This window comes from Crinia signifera, chromosome 5, assembly GCF_055691185.1.
Source record: "Crinia signifera chromosome 5, ASM5569118v1, whole genome shotgun sequence".
In the NCBI taxonomy this organism is placed as follows: Eukaryota; Metazoa; Chordata; class Amphibia; order Anura; family Myobatrachidae; genus Crinia; species Crinia signifera.
Window position 1 is genome coordinate 36,453,415 of NC_139221.1, and position 8,199 is coordinate 36,461,613.

Below are 8,199 nucleotides of genomic sequence, written 5' to 3' on the forward strand. Positions count from 1 at the left end.
TTATAAATTTTGCTATGGGGCCCCCAAAGTTCTAGTTACGCCTCTGTATATAACACATGCGCTGTTGCACGTTAGTACATGTCTTAATGTATGTTGTACAGCCGACACATTTGGCAACCGGGATCGCATTTGCTAACCCTCACATCTATGCAGGGCAGGCGCCACCACTAGGCAGCTTTAGGCATTTGCCTAGGGCACTGGCCACTGGAGGGCGGTAATGAGCTGCAGGAGCCAAGAGGAGCAGCAGCAGGAACAGGAAGTGTCCCGCCGGCGCCGAGGAAAGCACCTGAGAGAGTCTACCCCCCACCCCTGGAGCCCGCATCTCCCTCCAACACCCCCCCCCCCCACGTAGTGGCGGCGGCCGCACTGACCTCCTGGAGCCTGACCGGAGCTGCGGTCATCACCGGATCTCCCACCCCCACCCAGTGGAGTGCAACGCTGCGGCCGCATTACCCATCACCCCCTCCCCCTCGGAGCGTACCGCCGCATCACACACACACACCCGCCTGGGGCACTCCAGTGCCTTGCACCGGCCCTGCATCTATGTCCATATGTTCACTCAGAGTCATGTCTGTATGCATGAGCGAATCTCGTAAACTTTTACCCTTTTTGTAGCAGCATACCCTCCAAAATCTGAAGGGCGGAAACCGGTACACATTTTTAAAAGGGGCGTGACCACATGCAAAATGGGCGTGGTCACCCCCCATTCCGAATGTGTACTGGGCAATGGACTATGACATATTAACAAATTACATTTTTCCCATATTTACACTTATGTTGTATAGCTGTGGGATCAAGCACCTGGGGCAACAGAATTACATAGCTTATTGTGACCCTAAGTAAGAGACTGTGGACAATCATTCATTTTAAATGTATAAATAACTTAAGTGTACCCCAGTTTGAGCTTATTTATTAACAGTTTCTTATATAGCACACACATATTCCGCAGCGCTATACAGAGAATATTTGAACATTCACATCAGTCCCTGCCCCAGTGGAGCTAACAATCTATATTCCCTACCACATGTACACACACACACACACAGACATTCTAGGGTTAATTTTGTTAGGAGCCAATTAGCCTACCAGTATATTTTTGGATTGTGGGAGGAAACCGGAGTACCCGGAGGAAACGCAAGTACGGGGAGAATATACAAACCCCGCACAGTTATGGTGTGTACACACGGTAGATGTGCCTTAAGATCCTATCCACGATCTGATCAGATAGAATCGTGGATAGGATCTTAAGGCACATCCGATTTGCATCCTATCTTGACTATATAGTGCAGATCTGCACTATATAGACAAGGCAGCCAAGACTTTCTGGCTTCCGATACGTGAACGCGCATCGGGATCGGATCGGGATCGCAAGGGTAAAAACTGCATCCGATTCAGATCCGATGCCGATCCGATGTTGACTATATCGTCAACATCGGAAAGGAAATCGGACCGTGTGTACACAGCATTAGAGCCATGGTGGGAATTGAACCCATGACCTCAGTGCTGTGATTCAGTAATGCTAACCATTACACTATCTGTACACCATTAGTTGAGTGTGACAGTTTGTCTTTATTCTAGCACCGTGCTCCTTGCAGTTCCTCCGTGTGCTGTGCTGCGGCCGGCCGTTCCGAATCCCAGCACTGCATTGTACAGCCTCTAGCCGCGTCTGGATATATCAACGGCATGGCACATGCGCCGTGCGTCCATTACCGCATCATGGACAGCGTCAGCCCTGCGGGAGCAGATGTGCGGTGGACCGCGTGCTGATGTCATGACGCAGCTGCAGTGACCAAGGCACCACTGGGAACGGGTGCTGCACTGTTGAAGCGGCTGCCACCTGAACACCGAACTTGTCGGAAATCGGTACAATCGGTACATTTATTTTTAGCCGGTGCAGACCGTTAAAAAAAAAACGGTACTGTACCGGCTAAATCGGTACAATTGGAGGGTATGTAACAGGGCATGATTTTAGTGTATTTCCACACCAGCAGCCTAACCGTTCCCCCTAAACCTAAGGCTGCGTCTACACATTGCATTATGACAGGTCCCCTTTAGGGACCTGTTTGGCAGGAAGTAGCCTGCATATTTAAATCTATGGCTGCGTCTACATACTGTATTTAATTTTAGCAGGATGTAGTCTCACAGGAGCTGTTTAGCAGGATGCTTACTTAAGAGGATATATACACACCATCATAGCCATACACGGCCGTGTTCTATCGATGGTGTATTCATTCGTAAAGCTCAATACGGCTGACCTGTCAGTATATAAATACACGTATTCGATCTTAGTAATTTTCCTCCACAGTATTTGTGTGTAAGATAAAAAGAACTGTAATCAAATTCTAAAAGTATCTAGATGCGACCAAATAAAATATAAAAGAAGGGCAGAATAAATAGTAAAATCATCTGCTCAGGGCCGGCGCCACCACTAGGCAAATCTAGGCATTTGCCTAGGGCGCCGGCCACTGGAGGGCGGCATTTTGCTCCCCGTGCCATGGGGGTACCTGTCCTGCGGCGCTGTGTATTTAAAGCTGGCGGTGGAGGCAGCGAGGGGTCCCTGCAGTCAATAATAAATAACGAGCGCTATCTGCCGGGCTATGTGGAAGCGCTTCTGTTGTGAAAACACTGTCTGCACGCTGATTGGCTGAGATTCAGCCAATCAGCGTGTGCCGTGCGGCCAGTGTTTTCACAACAGAAGCGCTTCCGCATAGCCCGGCGGATAGCGCTCGTTGATTGCAGGGACCCCTCTCTGCCGCCGCCGCCAGCTTTAAATACACAGCGCCGCAGGACAGGTACCCCCTCCCCCGGCACTGGGGCGCCCCCACCCCGACTCGCCTGGGGCGCTCCAGTGCCTTGCACCGGCCCTGCATCTGCTGAGGCATTTGGCATTATATAGAATAACAAGATTCTAATAAAATGTTTTGTTCACCTCCCTGAGAGAAACGCGTCATTGATGGACGGAAAGAAACAGGTGCACATTTCATTTTGTTTGCATCTCGCATTCTTTCATTAGCACTGGAAAAAGTTACGCTGAGATCTCTGTAGACTCATTTACACTAAACACATACATTACTGTACATGGCTCCAAAGCCTGGACAAGTTACACGGAAGACTGAGCGCCCACTTTTCACATTACCATTTTTTTCACCCTTCAAAGTTCGGGAAACATATTTGCCTAGAATTCCAGAATCTGCTATAATTCCAGATTATTCATTGGATTCAACTTTAGCTGTTTTAAGACATTTGAGGCTGGATTTCTAAAAACCGTTTTGGCAGCGCATGCAGGACACGGAATGGAAATATGAATATGCTGATCTGGACGGACGCATTTGCTTTTGCATTTGCTTGGGAATGCCTGCGTCTTTTTTTCTTACACTCAATTAAAAACTGCCGAGTGACACCCACAAATGGCGTCTTCCTGTCAATACACTTGCGAATGGCTAGTGATCAGAATAGACACTGGATTTTGGCACTGTTTCGGCTCGCACATAAACTCATTCTGTAATCCTCTGCCTTGCAAATTCGTACAGCATAGAACAGTCTTTCCCATATTCTGTTGTGTATTGAATGTGGCACTACATTGCTCAAACCTGCAATGCTTGATTAGTTCCCAGATTACACGTCGTCATCTCTTATGTGATTGGGTTAATAGATTACACAACCTCTTCTCTTATGTGATTGGGTAACCAGATTACACAACCTCTTCTATTATGTGATTGGGTTACCAGATTACACGTCCTCTTCTATTATGTGATTGGGTTACCAGATTACACGTCCTCTTCTCTTATGTGATTGGGTTACCAGATTACATGTCCTTTTCTCTTATGTGATTGGTTACCAGATTACACGTCCTCTTCTCTAATGTGATTGGGTTACCAGATTACACATCCTCTTCTCTTATGTGATTGGTTACCAGATTACACGTCCTCTTCTCTAATGTGATTGGGTTACCAGATTACAGATCCTCTTCTCTTATGTGATTGGGTTACCAGATTACACATCCTCTTCTCTTATGTGATTGGGTTCAGGGCAGCCGAGAGGAATGCTGGGCCCCGGTAAAAATTTTGAGGCGTGGCCTAAGTGTGGGAGGTGTGGGCACCTACCGCACTTAGGCCACGCCCCCAAAATGTTTAAAGGAGGGTGAAAGAAAACTCTAAAAACTGTAATTTCAGCATCAGCACACACCTACAGCATGTGCTGTGCTGACAGCAGGCTCAGCATGACCACTCACGCTGTCAGCGAGACACTCATGCTGAGCCTGCTGTCAGCACAGCACATGCTATAGAAGTGTGTGCTGCTGTTGCTACCCGGGAGGGATGGAGGGGGAAGGGAGGGGTCGGAACAGGGCCCCTGTGGGGCCCCCCCAGCAAGCCTGGGCCCGGGTAATTTGTACCCGCTCCCCCCCTCTCTCGGCTGCCCTGATTGGGTTACCAAATTGCACAACCTCTTTTTTTATGTGATTGGGTTACCAGATTACACGTCCTCGGTATTTATGTAATATCTGGGCTCCCGTTTTTCTTATGAGACCGCGTCCCCTCGCGGGGCTCGCTGCGCTCACCACGCTTGGGGCACGGTGGCTCGCTGCGCTCGCCACACTATATAAAATCACTCCATGCGTAGTTGGATAGTAGGGGTATAAAAAAATGGGGTGCTTTTAACATGGGAGCCCAGATAATACATAAGTACCACGTCCTCTCCTCTTACCTGATTGGGTTACCAGGTTACACGTCCTCTTCTCTTAAGTGATTGGGTTACCAGATTACACATTCTCTTCTTTTATGTGATTGGGTTACCAGATTACACGTCCTCTTCTCTTATGTGATTGGGTTTCCAGATTACACGTCCTCTTCTCTAATGTGATTGGGTTACCAGATTACACGTCCTCTTCTCTAATGTGATTGGGTTACCAGATTACACGTCCTCTTCTCTTATATGAGTGGGCTACCAGATTACACATCTTCTTCTCTTATGTGATTGGGCTACCAGATTACACGTCCTCTTCTCTTATATGAGTGGGCTACCAGATTACACATCTTCTTCTCTTATGTGATTGGGCTACCAGATTACACGTCCTCTTCTCTAATGTGATTGGGTTACCAGATTACACGTCCTCTTCTCTTATGTGACTGGGCTACCAGATTACACGTCCTCTTCTCTTATGTTATTGGGTTACCAGATTACACGTCCTCTTCTCTGATGTGACTGGGTTACCAGATTACTTGTCCTCCTCTCTTACTTGGTTTTCCTTTTCACTTAAACCATCTCGCACCAAATCTTGCTTTTTTCCGCCAACCCAATACTTGTTTCAGAGTCCTCTGCTGATGCAGCTATGTTTATGTACCCTGTACTTGTCCTCTATTGTATTGAATTGTAAGTCACTAATTAATGTATGTGTACATCTCTGAGTTGTCCCTTTATGATCAAATGCAATTCCCCTGAGCTGCCGGGGGTGGAGCTGTGCTGCAACACTCACTGGCTATTGGGACTTCTTGTGCCAGTGTCTGCGTTTTCCAATGCAAAGTTCCTGGCCCTGAGTCAGCAGGCCCGCCCAGCATTCTGAGTATGCTGGGGTTTAATCACATGGCCAAGGGCTGTGACCATTGTGAATGACAGTGGCAATGCTGCACCGGATGCAGCACACGGATCAGAGATGCTCACAGCGGGCAATTCTCATTCTCAAAGATGGAATACCTCACTTCTCGGATAAGTCTCCAAAGGTTAGGCAGGAGACTTATCCGAGAAGTGAGGTATTCCATCTTTGCCCACCAGTGGATCAGTCTAAAGTCTCCAGCAGGATACACGGAAACCCCCATCACCAGCTCAATCCGGAACACCCCGATCCCCCCCCTGTCAACTGTGGGCACCACCTATTGCCCTCGGGAGGAGAGTACACCTTTGGAACAAGCGGGACGCACTTAAGTATCCATTGTCCTTTATAAGTGGTTTTATGTATGTTACTGTATAACGCATTAGTGCAAAATCAACTTTTTATCCATTATTATTTTTATTGTATTATTATATTATGCAAATAATTAAATGAATTTGTATTTTCATGTAATACCCACCTGATCATTTCAAATTATTTTTTAATACCAATCTTCTTTGAGCGCTCCACAAACCCCCTTTTTTCTTGTTTACATACCCTGTTGTCAGGGGACTGAACCCCCCCTCTGTGTGAGCAGCCTATTCAAAACAGTCCACCCCCTAAGCGCCTTTATCACCTGGGGTGATTCTCGTGTTCTACATGTTGTGTCATAGTTGGCGAGTGGCAATTTAAATTCATATGTGAAATGATGAGGCTCTTAAATATCTGTTCTTTATAACAGTACAATGTATATATATATATATATATATATATATATATATATATATTATACACACACACTAAACATCGGTACTCGTGGACCCGGTTCAGCGGTGGTGTAAAACCATACACCTCCTGGACCAGGGCTAGGGGGGAGGGGGGGGGTGCACAGGGGCTGAGGGCAGAACAGCAGCTTACCTTCATGCTGGGCTTGCCCCCACACAACGATGGGCAGTCCCAACGTTTGGAGAAGATGTCATCTCCAAGTGCCTCCCCCCGTTTACTCTGCGGGTCAGTACCGCAGTGTAAATGGTGATAATCACGGATCTGACCTGGCATAGAAGCGTGTTCCAAATACCAGTTCGGATCCGGGATTTGGGTGTAAAAGCGGTATTAATTAACTCATTTTAATAAATAATGGAGATTTAGTTCATGTATTGATCAATGCATTTAAGCCTGCAGGTCCTAACATGCATTTAAGCCTGCAGGTTCTGCAGGTCCTAACACTATTACTGAAGGAAGGTCCAAGGTCGGAGGTCGGATCTGCATGCCGGTCTGACCACCGACTCAGGTCTGACGTGCACGGGACCGTGCATCAGACCTGAGGGGACATCACACTGACCCAATTTGGGCCAATTTCTCGTCAGGAACATGTAAAATTGCCCCAAATTGAGAGTGTATGGGGGCCTTTATCATTTTTAGGGTTGGAGTATACTTTAGCAATATTTTAGCAGGGTTCTAGTGGCGTACATAAAACAGCAGACTGTCCTGGCTCAGATATTATTATTATTATTATTATCATTTTATTTATAAGGCGCCACAAGTGTTTCGCAGCGCCGTACAAAGGAACAGATAGCTGCTATGGCAAGGTGCGGATTTAAGGGTGTGGCTGCTCCTAAGCACAACATTAATGCCGAATTGGATTATTTTCATTGATTAGTTATAACTCATTATTTGATATCCAATGTAACAGAATCATTTAAAAAAAAAGTAATTTTTATTTTATTTTTTATTATGTACACAAATCTACTGATTAGAACAGTTTACAGGGGCAGTATGTGTAGGTCTTTCCCGTTTACGCTTTATTCAAGATGGCATATGGAACATTGCAGTGGAAATATTTTGCACTTACATTTTCGCCCTTAAAAGAAAAAAAAAACATTTTTACGGTCAGGGCAGTAAAATTGTGGAACTCTCTTCCTGGAGAGGTGGTGTCGGCAGAGACAATAAATTCTTTTGGACAATCATCTATTGGGCAAAAACATCCAGGGATGCAAATAACAATTAAAATATGAATATAATTAAATCAGATTTCAGTTATACAAGGGATGAAGCAAATAGATCATTCACTTTAATAACGAAGGTTGAACTTGATGGACGCAAGTCTTTATTCAGCCTTAACTACTATGTAATACAATCATCCAAGTGCCCCCCAACAAGTGCCACCCCTCAAACCAGTACCAGCTACCAAGGCAAAGTGTAGCCCACAGCCTACATTGGGTTCTGTCATCTTTAGATGGAGATAGCTGTGAGGGCCAATATCGGGAATGCACAATGTCGACAAAAGGTTTCACAAGTAAAAAGTCAGTATGAGTTTTTTAGGTTTTGATCTCAATGTCAACACCTGAGCACATTGACCCCCAATTAGTGGATCTTTGCCTTGGGGTACTCAGTTCCCAATCTGGGTACTGTCTGTCAGCCCTCCGGATACCATAAAGTGCTTAGCCTCCAACATACTGCAGTAATAAACTGAATAAAAGCTTGAGAGGCCTAGCAAGGTCACCTCACATATCTGCAGGCATTTTCTTCCAATATTCTCATATATCAGGACATAGATCATAATCGTTTACATTAACATTACATAAAGACATTGCCATATACCGGAGGGAGCTGAC